Source organism: Molossus molossus, unplaced genomic scaffold (assembly GCF_014108415.1).
Source record: "Molossus molossus isolate mMolMol1 unplaced genomic scaffold, mMolMol1.p scaffold_m16_p_18, whole genome shotgun sequence".
Taxonomy (NCBI): domain Eukaryota; kingdom Metazoa; phylum Chordata; class Mammalia; order Chiroptera; family Molossidae; genus Molossus; species Molossus molossus.
The window spans coordinates 29732894-29745861 of record NW_023425353.1 but is presented as its reverse complement, the minus strand read 5'-3'; the positions used below and the strand labels follow the sequence as shown (position 1 = coordinate 29745861).

At 45.5% G+C, this 12968-nt stretch overlaps 1 non-coding gene and 1 pseudogene across 1 annotated transcript; one reads left to right on the top strand and one right to left on the bottom strand.

Annotated features, from left to right (window-relative positions):
• Positions 1-1937: 1937 nt before the first annotated feature.
• On the bottom strand, positions 1938-2041 carry LOC118633697. Its single transcript, XR_004960240.1, has one exon. It is a non-coding gene; the product is annotated as a U6 spliceosomal RNA (small nuclear RNA).
• A 2958-nt stretch (positions 2042-4999) lies between these two features.
• On the top strand, positions 5000-12697 carry LOC118633543 (annotated as a pseudogene).
• The last annotated feature ends 271 nt before the right edge of the window (positions 12698-12968 follow it).

Genomic DNA, 12968 nt, shown 5'->3' with positions numbered 1-12968 from the left:
TCTTTTCTTTCTTTCTTTTTAATAATTTATTTTTGTTACAGATGTTTTTCCTTTTTCCCCCATTGACCCCCTCCTCCTGATCCTCCCCCCAGCATTGTTGTCTATATCCAATGGTTATGCATACATGCATATAAGTTCTTTGTTTTATCTCCCCCCCCTTCTAAGGTTTGTCAGTCTGTACCCTACTTCTATGTCTCTGGGTGTATTTTGTTCATCAGTTTGTTTTGTTCATTACATTTCACAAATAAGTGAGATCATATGATACTTGTCTTTCTCTGCTTGGTTTGTTTCACTTAGGATAATACTCTCCAGGTCCCTCCATGTCGTCTCAAAGGATAAGAGATCTTTCTTTCTTACAGCTGCATAGTATTCCATTGTGTATATGTACCACAGCTTTTTATCCACTCATCTATTGATGGACACTTGGGCTGTTTCAGATCTTAGCTATTGTAAATAGTGCTGCTATGAACATAGGGGTGCATGTATTCTTTCTGATTGGTGTTTGAGGCTTCTTGTGGTATATTCCTAGAAGTGGGATCACTGGGTCAACTGGCAGTTCAATTTTTTAACTTTTTGATGTAACACCATAGTGTTTTCCATAGTGGCTGCACCAGTCTGCATTCCCACCAGCAGTGTACTAGAGTCCCCTTTTCTCCACACCCTCACCAATGCTTGTTGTTTGATGATTTGTTGCTGGCGGCCATTCTGACAGGTGTGAAGTGATACTTCATTGTTATTTTAATTTGCATCTCTCTGATGGTTAGTAACGTTGAGCATTTTTTTCATATGTCTCTTGGCCATTTGTATGTCCTGTTTGAAGAGGTGTCTATTTAGGTCCTCTGCCCAATTTTTTTTTGGTTCGTGCCCTTAGCGAGAACCAAACCTGGGACTCTCTGGTCCGCAGGCCGACGCTCCAACCGCTGAGCCAAACCGGCCAGGGCTCTGCCCATTTTTTAATTGGATTCTTTGTCTTCCTTTTGTTGAGTTGTATGAGTACTCTATATATTTTGGAAATTAACCCCTTATCTAATGTATCGTTGGCAATTATGCTCTCCCATATAGTGGGTTCCCTTTCCATTTTGGTGGTTGTTTATTGTGCTGTGCAGACGCTTTTGAGTTTGCTGTAGTCCCATGTGTTCATTTTTTTCTTTGTTTCTCTTGCCTAAGACGTTGTATCAGTGAAAATTCTGCTACATGTGATGTCTGAAATTCTGTTGCCTACATTTTCTTCTAGGATTTGTATGGATTCACAAGTCACATTTAAGTCTTTAATCCATTTTTTAAAATTTTTTATTAATTTATTTTTGTTACAGATGTTTCACCTTTTTTTCCCCACTGACACCCTCCTTTTTATCCCCCTCACCCCATACCCGGCTTTGTTGTCTGTGTCCATTGGTTACGCGTACATGCATATAAATTCTGTGGATTATCTCTTCCCTCCCCCCACCACCCCTTCTTCTCAGGGTTGTCAGTCTGTACCCCACTTCCACGTCTCTGGGTCTACCCAATTCCTCAGACTGTTATGTTCTTTTTTTTTTTTTTTTTAATTGATTAATTTTTGTTACAGATGATTCTCCTTTTTTTCCCCTACTGATTCTCCCCTCTCCCTCCCCTCCCTGCCCCTTCCCCAGATTGTTGTCCATGTCCACTGTTCATGCATACATGCATGTTATGTTCATTATATTCCACAAATAAGTGAGATCATGTGATATTTGTCTTTCTCTGCTTGGCTTGTTTCGCTTAGGATGACACTTTCCAGGTCCCTCCATTTCATCTCAAAGGATAAGAGATCTTTCTTTCTTACAGCTAGCTGCATAGTACTCCATTAGTCTTTTATCCATTTTTAGTTTATTCTTGTGTATGTTGTAAGTTGGTGGTCTAGCTTCATTTTTTTGCATGTAGCTGTCCAATTTTCCCAACACCATTTTTTTTTTTTTTTTAATATGGAATGCTTCACGAATTTGTGTGTCATCCTTGTGCGGGGGCCATGCTAATCTCTGTATCGTTCCAGTTTTAGTGTATGTGCTGCCGAAGTGAGCACCAACACTATTTATTAAAGAGACTGTCTTGCCCTGGCCGGTTTGGCTCAGCGGTTAGAGCGTCAGCCTGCGGTCCGGAGAGACCCGGGTTCGGTTCCCACTAAGGGCACGTACTTCGGTTGCAGTTTGTCCCCGGCCCTGGTTGGTCGTGCGGGTGGCAGCCACTCGATGTGTCCCTTCACATCGATGTTTCTCTCTCTCTCTCTCTCTCTTCCTCTCTCTCCCTCCCACTCTATCTGTACAAAAAATGTAAAAATGTCCTCGGGTGAGGATTAAAAAAAAAAAAAGAGACTGTCTTGACTCTGCTGTAGCTCCTGCCACCTTTGTCAATTGAGCATATTGTCTTGGGTCAATTTCTGAGCTCTCTGTTCTGTTCTGTTCCACTGATCTATGTGCCTGTTCTTGTGCCAGTACCAGGTCTCAGTGGGTTTTGGAGCCTTCCAAATTTTTCCTGTGAGTGTTGGTGTTCCACTGGTTGTGGCTCCCTTTCCTGGGTTTGGATGAGTATGGAAGGACCCATGTTAAACCCCACTGTCAAGTCTTACTTTCCTGAGTAGATTTGCAAGCCAAGGAAAGGTTCAGTTATCCTTTAGCTTTTTGCCTGGAGATTATTAGTCTCAGTTACTTGATGAGCCTTGGGTCGTAGCCCTCAAATGAGTGAAAAAAAAATCAAGCAGGTGTTCAGGGTAAGAGGATTTCCAGAGGGTGGGGCAGATGCTTGCTGGCTGTTAATGAGCCTCAATTTGCATTTCTCTGGCCTGTGGGAGGGGACCGTTGCTTCTCCCAGGGGCTCTGGGAAGGGGCTCTTTGAGTAAGACATCTACTGTCCTGTGGAGGAGTGATTCAGCACAAAACTCCTGGTGTCGTCCCCTCTAGCTCTCCCCTGAGCCAGGAGCCCTGGACTCTCTCCACACAGTTCCAGTCCAGTCCACCCTCCCTCTGCTGGAGCCCAAGGTGAGTGGCTGTAGCTGATATGGAGCTTTTTAAAACCCCCAGTTTCTCAGTGGGAAGCACACACAGCTGATTCAGCTCCACTGCTGTCTGTGGGTTCCCAGCCTGTCCTCATGTGCCTCTACCGTTCCTACCAGGTTCGGTTTGCCATCCTTGTTCTGTCTCTGGTTGTACGGGTTCTCTCCAGCTGCTTTTCAGTTGTTTTTTCCCGATGATTTGTCTTTATTTTAGTTGTAATTCAATGTTTGCTTTCATAAACAGCCCCTGTCTCCTTCCAATTTTTTGGGCATGGTTCACCAGGCCTAAATTCAACAAGAAGAGCCCCTCTTGATGTAAGATAATACATTTTTGGACAACCTGTAGCTGAAAACTTTTCCATATGGCAAAACTCTAAAAATTCCTGTAAACATTTGTCTCTGTGAACCCAATTCAGAGACCCAACCATTGCCTTAAGTTACCACATGGAGGGACCTTTAAGGACTGGATAATTTAAAGGACAAAATCAGTACTGATTGGGTAACTTCCTGTGGCCAGCAGAATGATAATAACAACAATAAAGTTTATTGAGCACTTCCACTATGTGGGAGACCACTTGCATGGTATCCATCTTGTTAAAGTCTGCTCTGCTGTCTCCGGCCCCAGGGTGGGGGTCTCTCTGCGTGCAGTGCCTGCATTCCTCTAGATAATTGTTTACTCCATTCTTTGCTTATCATTTGTTCCACCTGGGGTATTTACTGGAATTGGCTTCAGGTGGGATACTCATTAACTGTTTCACCTATTTTCCCCCTATATATAATGTGAACTCCCCCTGAATAAACGAGACTTGATCAGAATCCTGTCTTGTCTCCATTTCTCGTGTCTCCTGTCCCACCTCATCCTCACTCCCCCTCTAGAGTCCTCGTTGATCGACCTGCGGGCCGGGTCACCACTATGTGCCAGGCATTGTGCTGAGTGCTTTATGAACTTATCTCAGTCCTTATGACAACCCAAATCCATTTTATGAAAGTGAAATAGAGGCTTGAAGAGGCTTAATAACTTATCTAAGGCCATCCAGTGAGTCCTCTGGTAGAGACAAGACTAAAATCAGGTCTGCTCCCCTCCAAAACCTATGTTCTTTTCATTGATTTTAGAGAAAGAGGAAGGGTGAGGGAGAGAAATATTGATGTGAGAGAGACACATTTATTGATTGCCTCCAGTACCCACCCTGACCAGGAATTGAACCCACAACCTGGGTATGTACCCTTACTGGAAATTGAACTATCATCCTTTTGGTGCATGGGATGACACCCAACCAACTGAGCCATACTGGCCAGGTCCAAAGCCTTTGTTCTTAACCAGTATGATATACTGCCTGGCAAGAGTTATGTCTATAAAGAAAATTATGCCATTTTTAAATGAATATGTCTATGGTAATATTTAGTACCCACTATTAATATTAATTGTGTTCCTTTATAATTGAGTTTCATGAGTACTTCCATCATTTTAAAGAATCTAAAAGAAAGAACATGGATCCATGAATGCAGAAATTAGAAATTGAAAAATTCCACTTGACTGCTTCTCTCTTAATTCTCTACTCCAATTTTAAGATAAATGAAGCACTTTAAAATTTTCAGAGAAGGGTGTGCAGCAATATTTGCCAATTTAGGGGAGGGGGAATACAAGTTGCTCCTTAAAAATGAGATATCTGGCCCTGGCCAGTTTGACTCAGCGGTTAGAGCGTTGACCTGCGGTCCGGAGAGACCCGGGTTCGGTTCCCTTGGGCACGTACTTCGGTTGCAGTTTGTCCCCGGCCCTGGTTGGTCGTGCGGGTGGCAGCCACTCGATGTGTCCCTTCACGTCAATGTTTCTCTCTCTTTCCCTTCCTCTCTCTCCCTCCCACTCTATCTGTACAAAAAATGGAAAAATATCCTCGGGTGAGGATAAAAAAAAAAAAAAAGAGATATCTGTGTGTTGGGTTTCAGGGCAAGTTACTGTTTTCAAATCCAAGTGGAATCTAACACTATAAAACAATGCCAAGAGAAGAGGAAAGAAAACAAAAGAGTAAAGGAGTAGCCCTGCTCATCGTTTCAATTCTTCAAAAGTTCCTGAAAACCTACGAGAAGCATTGTGCACAGACGCACACGTCTGTGTGTCCAGCCATCAAAAAGGACCTGAAAACCAGCATCAACAATGAACAGATTCTCTGGAGGGTGAGTGGGTGGTCTCCTTTCCTCACACTTCTCTGAAATGAACTGACTAGAGTTTACTCCCAGGGAACATGGGTCCTCAGTCCCCTCAAGCCCAGAACTGGTGGTGTCAGCCCCTCTGTGTTCCTGCCTGAAGTCCAAAGCCTGACTCTGGTACCAAGGACCTGCTCAGCACTTCTCCTACCACCAAATCGACCCGTCCCATCCTCCCAGCAGGCCTGCCTTTTCTTACACCACTTCACTCTGCACCTGGAAAGTCCAGCCCAAAAGCATCACCTTTGTCATCATTGCAGGACCTCCCTCCCCAGCCTCCAGCCACCCCTCTTGATTCCTCCAGGTGAACATCTCCTCCCCTTGACAGCTGACATGTGTCATTGGGCCAGCCCTTCATCACCCATGCCTCCCATCTCACGTGGAGTGAGGTCAGAAAACACATAATTCTGACTCCAAAAGCACTGGATTTCCAAAAAATCTGGTGTCATATTTCTTCAGAGATTACATCTAGGGGTTGGGTGTGAGGGGAAAAGAAGAGCGTCCAACACTGAAACTAAATGGTCAGCTCTTAGGAAGGAGGCTGATACACTGGAGCAGGAACAGAACACCCAAAGACAGACTGGCCAACTTCACAACTTTTCTATCACCAGCGCAGAAAGACAGTCTATGTTTCAATAATCAAATACCTACTGATTTCCTAAAATGTTGAATGCTGATCAAGACAACAAATTAAGCTCTGGCCGGTTTGGCTCAGTGGTTAGAGTGTCGACCTGTGGTAGAGAGACCCAGGTTCGGTTCCCGCTAAGGGCACGTACCTCGGTTGCAGTTTGTCCCCGGCCCTGGTTGGGTCGTGCGGGTGGCAGCCACTCGATGTGTCCCTTTCACATCGATGTTTCTCTCTCTCTCTCTTCCTCTCTCTCCCTCCCACTCTGTCTGAACAATAAATGGAAAAATGTCCTCGGGTGAGGATTAAAAAAAAGAAAAAAAAGACAACAAATTAAATAAAATTAGATACTTAAAAAAAAAAAAAAACTTCATTATTTAGGAGACTTTGACCCAAACCCATTACACTGGTATTTTTCCTGAATGTTTTTGAGGGGATGGGAGGGTGATTACATTGCACCCCACACAAAACCTCCTAAAGTTTCTCTCTAACCATCTCTCTTTCACCTAAACTTCCACTTCCCAGAGCAGCTGTCCCCTTGCCTGTCCTTTCTTGTCCCTTCACCTCTCCCTCTCTGCCTCCTCTGTCCTCCTCATCCCCATCTGCCCTTCTAGGTCTTTCCAATGCCTTCTTTTGAAGTTGCTTCTCTGGGCTTCCTGCTCATCCCAAGGGAGGAGACTCCCAGAGCCATCTTTTTGGTGGTAAAATAATGGCTAATTTTTTTTTTTCCTACTGTAGTTCTTATAATTAGCCTCCACTACTAAATCATAAGGGTTAATTATAAATCTTCTTCAAATTTATAGTCCCTTCAGCAATGTTTTCCAAACATTTTAAATTACAGTCAACATCAGAAATACAATTAACATCATGACCCAGTATCTAAGGACTGGTGGGTTGCTTTGGGGTGCCATTTTGATTTTGAATATCATTGAAGTAAAAGTCTCATAAAACAATTATTTCTTACTGCTTAGAATACGCTCAAATAATTTCTCTTCTTTCCTATTTCATTAAAGAAAAAATATATCTGGTTGCAACAAAATTGATTTCCTGACCCAATAATGGGTAAATACCTGCTGGAAAAAATCTCTTCCCTCTGGGCTTTTCATGGAAATTTGCACATGGCAAAAAATTTATAAGTTTGTGTTGAGTGAACACCAATGCACACCTGTTCCAAAATTAATAGCTATTTAAAGTGTTCTTCTGATGTCTGATGACTGTATTCTTTCTCCACATGTTCAGATGCATGGATGTCTCTTTATGATGTCCACATGTAGTTTTTCTTTTACATTCCAGTTTATCTTGGTAAGACCCGATGACTGCCCGACAAGCATTTTACCGATTTCCTTGGAACCTTTGCTCATGACAATTTGAAATGAGTGTTACACACTGGGGAAACAGATCTGCATCTGGGGCCTTCAACTGAGCAACCCAGAGATTGCCAGACTTGTGAGTCATGCACTTTATTTATTTATTTATTTATTTATTTATTTATTTATTTATTTATTTTTATTTTTTATCCTCACCTGAGGACATTTTTCCATTTTTGTTCAGATAGAGTGGGAGGAAGAAAGAAAGAGAGAAACATCGATGTGAAAGGGACACATCGAGTGCCTGCCACCCACACAACCCCAACCGGGGCCGGGGCCAAACTGCAACTGAGGTACGTGCCCTTAGTGGGAACCGAACTTGGGTCTCTCTGGACTGCGGGCCGATGCTCTAAACACTGAGCAAAACTGGCCAGGGCATGAGTCATGCACTTTAAAAATGCTAACTTAGCCCTGGCTAGTTTGGCTCAGCAGTTAGAGCATCGGCAAGCGGACCAATGAGTCTTGGGTTCGATTCTGGTCAAGGACACATACCTCGGTTGCAGTTTGATACCTAGCCCTGGTTGGGGTCATACAGGAGGCAACTTGGTCAATGCGTCTCTCTCACATCGATGTTTCTCTCTCTCCCTCCCTCCCACTCTATCTGATGATAAATAGAAAAATATCTTCCAGTGAGGATTAAAAAAGAAGAAGAAAAAGAAGTAGAATGGCATTGCTAGGGGCAGAAGGGGGACAATGAGTGTTGTCTGATGGGCACAGAGGTTCCGTTAGGGAAGATGAAAGCTCTGGAGGTGGATGGTGGTAATGGTTGCACAACAGTGTGAATGGACTTAATGCTGCTGAACTTCACACTTAAAAATGCTTAAGATGGCATGTTTTATGTTATGTGTATTTGACTACAATTTAAAAATAAATTTAAAAACAAATTTAGCCCTGACTGGTTTGGCTCAGCAATTAAGAGTGTCAGCCCACAGACCAAAGAAACCAGGTTCGGTTCCCGCTAAGGGCACGTACCTCAGTTGCATTTGTCCCCGCCCCGGTTGGGGTCGTGTGGGTGGAGGCCAGTTCATGTGTCTCTCTCACATCGATGTTTCTCTCTCTCTCTTCCTCCCTCTCCTCTTCCCGCTCTATCTGAAGATAAATGGAAGAATGTCCTCGGGTGAGGATAAAAAACAAAAACAAATTTAACCAGAGTTTTTAGTTGTTTTTATTCAGAGGGTCAATCAGGGTACCCAGTCCATTCAAGCCTGAAATAGAATGCTTTCCCCTGCACATTAGAGTCATCTTTCACATTCCTTAAAATGCAGCCCTCTTGGTGATACGGAGGCTGCTGAGAACGTCTATCACAGATGGCTGTGGTCTCGCCACAGAGTGCTTGTGCCCAGGGAGTGACTGGGCACGCCACGGGCTCAGGTCTGCGGGACCTGGCGGAGCCCTTTGCACAGACCAACAGGAACAGACGCAGTGACGTGCCACATTGGCTGCTCTGCCAGAAGCAGCTTGAGAAATCCAGTCCAGAACCCGGACTCGGACCGCCCTCATTAAAGAAGCCTCAGGCACCGGCTCTGTAGTTAAGGTTGCAAGTGCTTTTTCATTCTGAGCCGAGGTATAATTTGGAATCCTATCTCTGACCAATGTGTCATTACCTCAAAAAACCCTAAGTCCTCCAAACCTCACCAAAGCCTCTCTTAGGCTTCAATTTGCAACTGAAGGAATCCTCAGGTTGTGGTGATTCTAATTGCTAAAAGGTGGCCTTCGTGATTTGTAGCTTTAAATATTCTTTCCTGCAGGAAGGTAGAGATTTCATTGTGACTGGGATCATTCGTTGCCACCAGAAATGACCTTGCCATTGACCCCTCCATTCAGAAGCCCAGAGAGCTGAGCCGGCGCCACATGCTCACGGGTCGCCACCAGTCCGGCGGCTTCGACGAGAGAGACGTGGGGCTGCTGCATCTGCACAGTCTGGTTCTGTGCAGACCTCTAAATCCTAGCAATACCTGTAAGTATGAAAATACATCGCTGATGAGATGATTTAACTTTGTAACTTCATCTAATTATAAGATTGCACAGCAATACTGCTCTACTCCCAAGAACTCAAGTATAGCAGGACAAACATTTGTTGGTCGGAATGTCAACGCCTGTGTGGGTTTGCTAGGGCTGCCATGGCAACGTGCCACAGACTGCACGACTTAAACAACAGATGTTTATTTTCTCTCAGTTCTAGAGGTCGGAAGTCTGAGCTCAAGTGTCGCAGTGGGTTTCTTCTGCGGCCTCTCTCCTTGGCCTGCACGTGGTCATCTTCCTACCTGTGTCTTCACACCGTCTTCCCTCTGCACGTATCTGTGCCCGAATTTCCTTTTCTTATAAGGGCACCGCCAGATTCCATGAGGGTTCACTCTAATGATCTCATTTAACTTAATTACCTCTTTAAAGGCCCTATCTCCACAGGTACTAGGGGTTAGGACTTTAACATATGAAACTGGCAGAGGGGGAGACACAGTTTAGCCCATAACAACATCTAAAGAGATATGCTGCAATATATCTTATCTCATCATGAAGCTTGGTGTTTCCCATCTAAATCTTCAATGAGTTTCATTTTTAAGGGAATTTATTTTATTTTCATGCCACTTTCTCTTTGGGTGATGAGAAAGTTATCTTAGAGGCCCAAATGTTTATTAACATAATTGACTTTAAAGGAACTTTTTTTTCTTTTCTTTTTTTTTTTTTTGTGGTATGTGCCCCTAGTGGGAACCAAACCTGGTCCACAGGCTGACGCTCAACCGCTGAGCCAAACTGTCCAGGGCAGAACTTTTTTTCTTTATTGATTTTAGAGAGAGAGGAAGGGAGAGGGAGAGAGAAAGATAGAAATATTGATGAGAGAGAACATCGACTGGCCGCCTCCTGCATGTCCCCCACTGGGGATCGGGTCCACAACCTGGGCATGCGTCCTGGCCGGGATTTGAACCAGCAGCCTCTCGGTGCATGGGTCGACACTCAACCACTGAGCCACACTGGCTGGGCTAACACAGAGCTTGTTCGTCTTTATTATGTAAGCACCTTCTTACTTTGCACTCTTAGGCTCTGCTGCTGGAATTGAAGGGGCACAGCACCTGCCCCTGACACCCTAGAACTCACTGATTGCAGGATGGATCATGGTCTCGGGAGACTCGGGCAGTCTCGCAGTCCGCAGCCTGCGCTCTCTTGTCCTCGACTACTGCCAGGAGGGCTGGAATGGGGTCGCCCTTTGGGACTCTTACTGCTGTCAGCTGGAGGGGCAAAGGCAGGGCGGGCCGTGGCCCATTTCCTGTGTCTCATCAAGTCATCGCTGAGAGGACACTTCAAAACCCCCTCAGAGTTAGTGTTCCTGAGTAGACGCTAGGATTCTCAAAAAGAGTCTATTCATTCACGTACTCTTTCAACAGATATTTGTCCAAGGCCCATCTGTGCAAGACACTGCTCATTGCTAAGGAAGATGCAACCATACAGAAGGCGCTGCCGTTGTCCAGGGGAGTCCTCAGGGCAGCAGAGGAGAGGGGACATGCTCTTCTCGATGATACAGACTGTGAGGTGCAATCTGGATATCACAGATGTGCATACACATTTTAGCAGTAGTTTGCATGCGGGAAACCACAGTTCTCTAGGTGCTGGGACCCACTAGGAGAGGGGGTGTGAGGAAGGTATGGTGCTAGGAGCGCAGAGCAAGTCCTCAGAGGGCTGGGCGCCACGCAGTCAGGGGAGGGGAGGGACGTAATAATAGTGGTAAAAATGCCAGCTAATAGTGCGTACTGTGTGCCAAGCACAGTGCGTGAATTATCTCATTTATTCTCCCGAGCACAGATAGATATGTACCATGACATATAGATGTATGACACATGGTGACAGGTATGTACCATTTCTATCCCTTGAGTACTGATGAGGAAACACTTGTTAACTGGCTTGTACAAGGCCATGCACTTTTTGGGGGTGGAGCCTAGATGTGAATCCAGCCGTCTGAATCAGAGCCCACCTCTGAGCCACGATCCTAGATTGCTGGGGGTCCGTAATGGACCATCCATAAATAATTTCAAACTGCTTGTGCGACCTGGGGTGGGTCACGCCACCTCTGTGACTGTAATGAGGTGATCTCTCCTACTTCGCAAGTCTGTGATGCTGTGACTCCTCCCGCGGAGCCAGGTGGCGCCTTGGACCCAGCAGGCAATGGCTGTGAAGTGGAAGGGTGACTCGTCTGAGAAGTGGTGCGACAGCAACACAGAGGCCCCACTAGAGACCTGGAGCCCTGGCGGCAACAGCGGACAACTCTCCCGACTGCAGCATCCGGAGCTTGCTCACCCCCCGCTCCCTTGAGTGGGTACTTCCAACCATCGCTACTCGCTTGGCTCAGGAGGCAGACTCCAGGCCTCCTTCCTCTACATGCTGGCTGCCCCGCCCCCCACCCAGCCCACCCAAGAGTCAGCCCTGGCCCCGGAAGCCCAAATTAAGGATCAGCAAAAGTGCCTCTAACCTACCGTGGCCGTGGGGCTCAGTGGTTAGAGTGTCGGCCAGCACACCAAGGGTTGTGGCTTTGATTCCTGGTCAAGGGCATGCACCTGGGTTGCAGGTTCAATCCGCAGTCCTGGTTGGACCTGTGTGGGAGGCAACCAACCTATGTGTCTCTCTCACATCGATGTTTCTGTCTCTCTTTCCCTCCTTCCTCCCACTCTATCTGAAATTCAATAAAAAATATATATATATCCTTGGGTGAGGATTAACATACATGCACACACACACACAAAAGTGCCTCTAACTTCCCAAGAGGTGCCTGAAAATTCATAATCCCATGGGTGACATAAGTTTTAAAAGTCATTATTTGTTCCTGTCATTTCTTTTTAGATTTGAAAATGAAGAAACTGAGAGCATTTTCTCAGGCTTGGAGAACAACCAAAGGCTCCAAGGCCTCAGCCTGCGCTACTGTGGTCTGGGGCCAGAGTGGGCCAAGCCTGGGCTCCGTCATCAGCCAGAGTGCCATCTGGTGAGGGTGTCCTCTGCCGCCCCGCCCGCCTCTTGGCACTGTTCTGTCTGGAGTTATATAACCAGTTTGTTTACAGAGCCTACTAGCCCATAAGTTCCCCTGATTTTTTATTATGTTTTGAATCATCTTTTTCTCTCTAGTTATTCATTTTCTTTCATTTACTGACATTTGTAAATCAGGGGTGTCGTGCTAAATGCATGTCTCTGGCCAGCTAGCTGGTTACCAGGTCTGTTCTTTATGACATGGTCTATTGTTTATCATGGTTATTTATTATTTTATAACTAGGTCTAATAGTATCGTTTTATTTTATGAAGTGAAGACCTCAAATGCAGATTTGAGGAAGTGGAAATAACGTCAAATGAACCATGCGTTTGGCTCCTTCCCCAGTGAGCTGCACCTTGATGCCCATTCCTTGCAATGCTCCTGCGGGCCTGGCTCTGCGCAGACCTCCAGCAGAGTATGCAGAGATGCAGGGCAAAGTCCGCCAGCCACAGCCTCCAGACTCCAGGATCCCCCTCGCACATTCCTAGGTAAGCACCCGAAACTGGATCCGAAACTCTGTTGGGGCCGCCTGAAAGAGGGAAACTGCTTTGCAATGAAGTGACCTTCCCCTTCGAGATTCTTTTTCCTGAGTATGTGTGAGACCAGAACAATGGATCCCAAAGATATCTTTGTCTGAATCTTCGGAATCTGTGACTATGTTACTTTCATGGCAAAAAGGACTTTGCCAATACGATTGGATTAAGGATCTTGCTTTGGGGGGATTGTCCTGGGTTACCTTTGTGGGTCCAGTGAAATCTC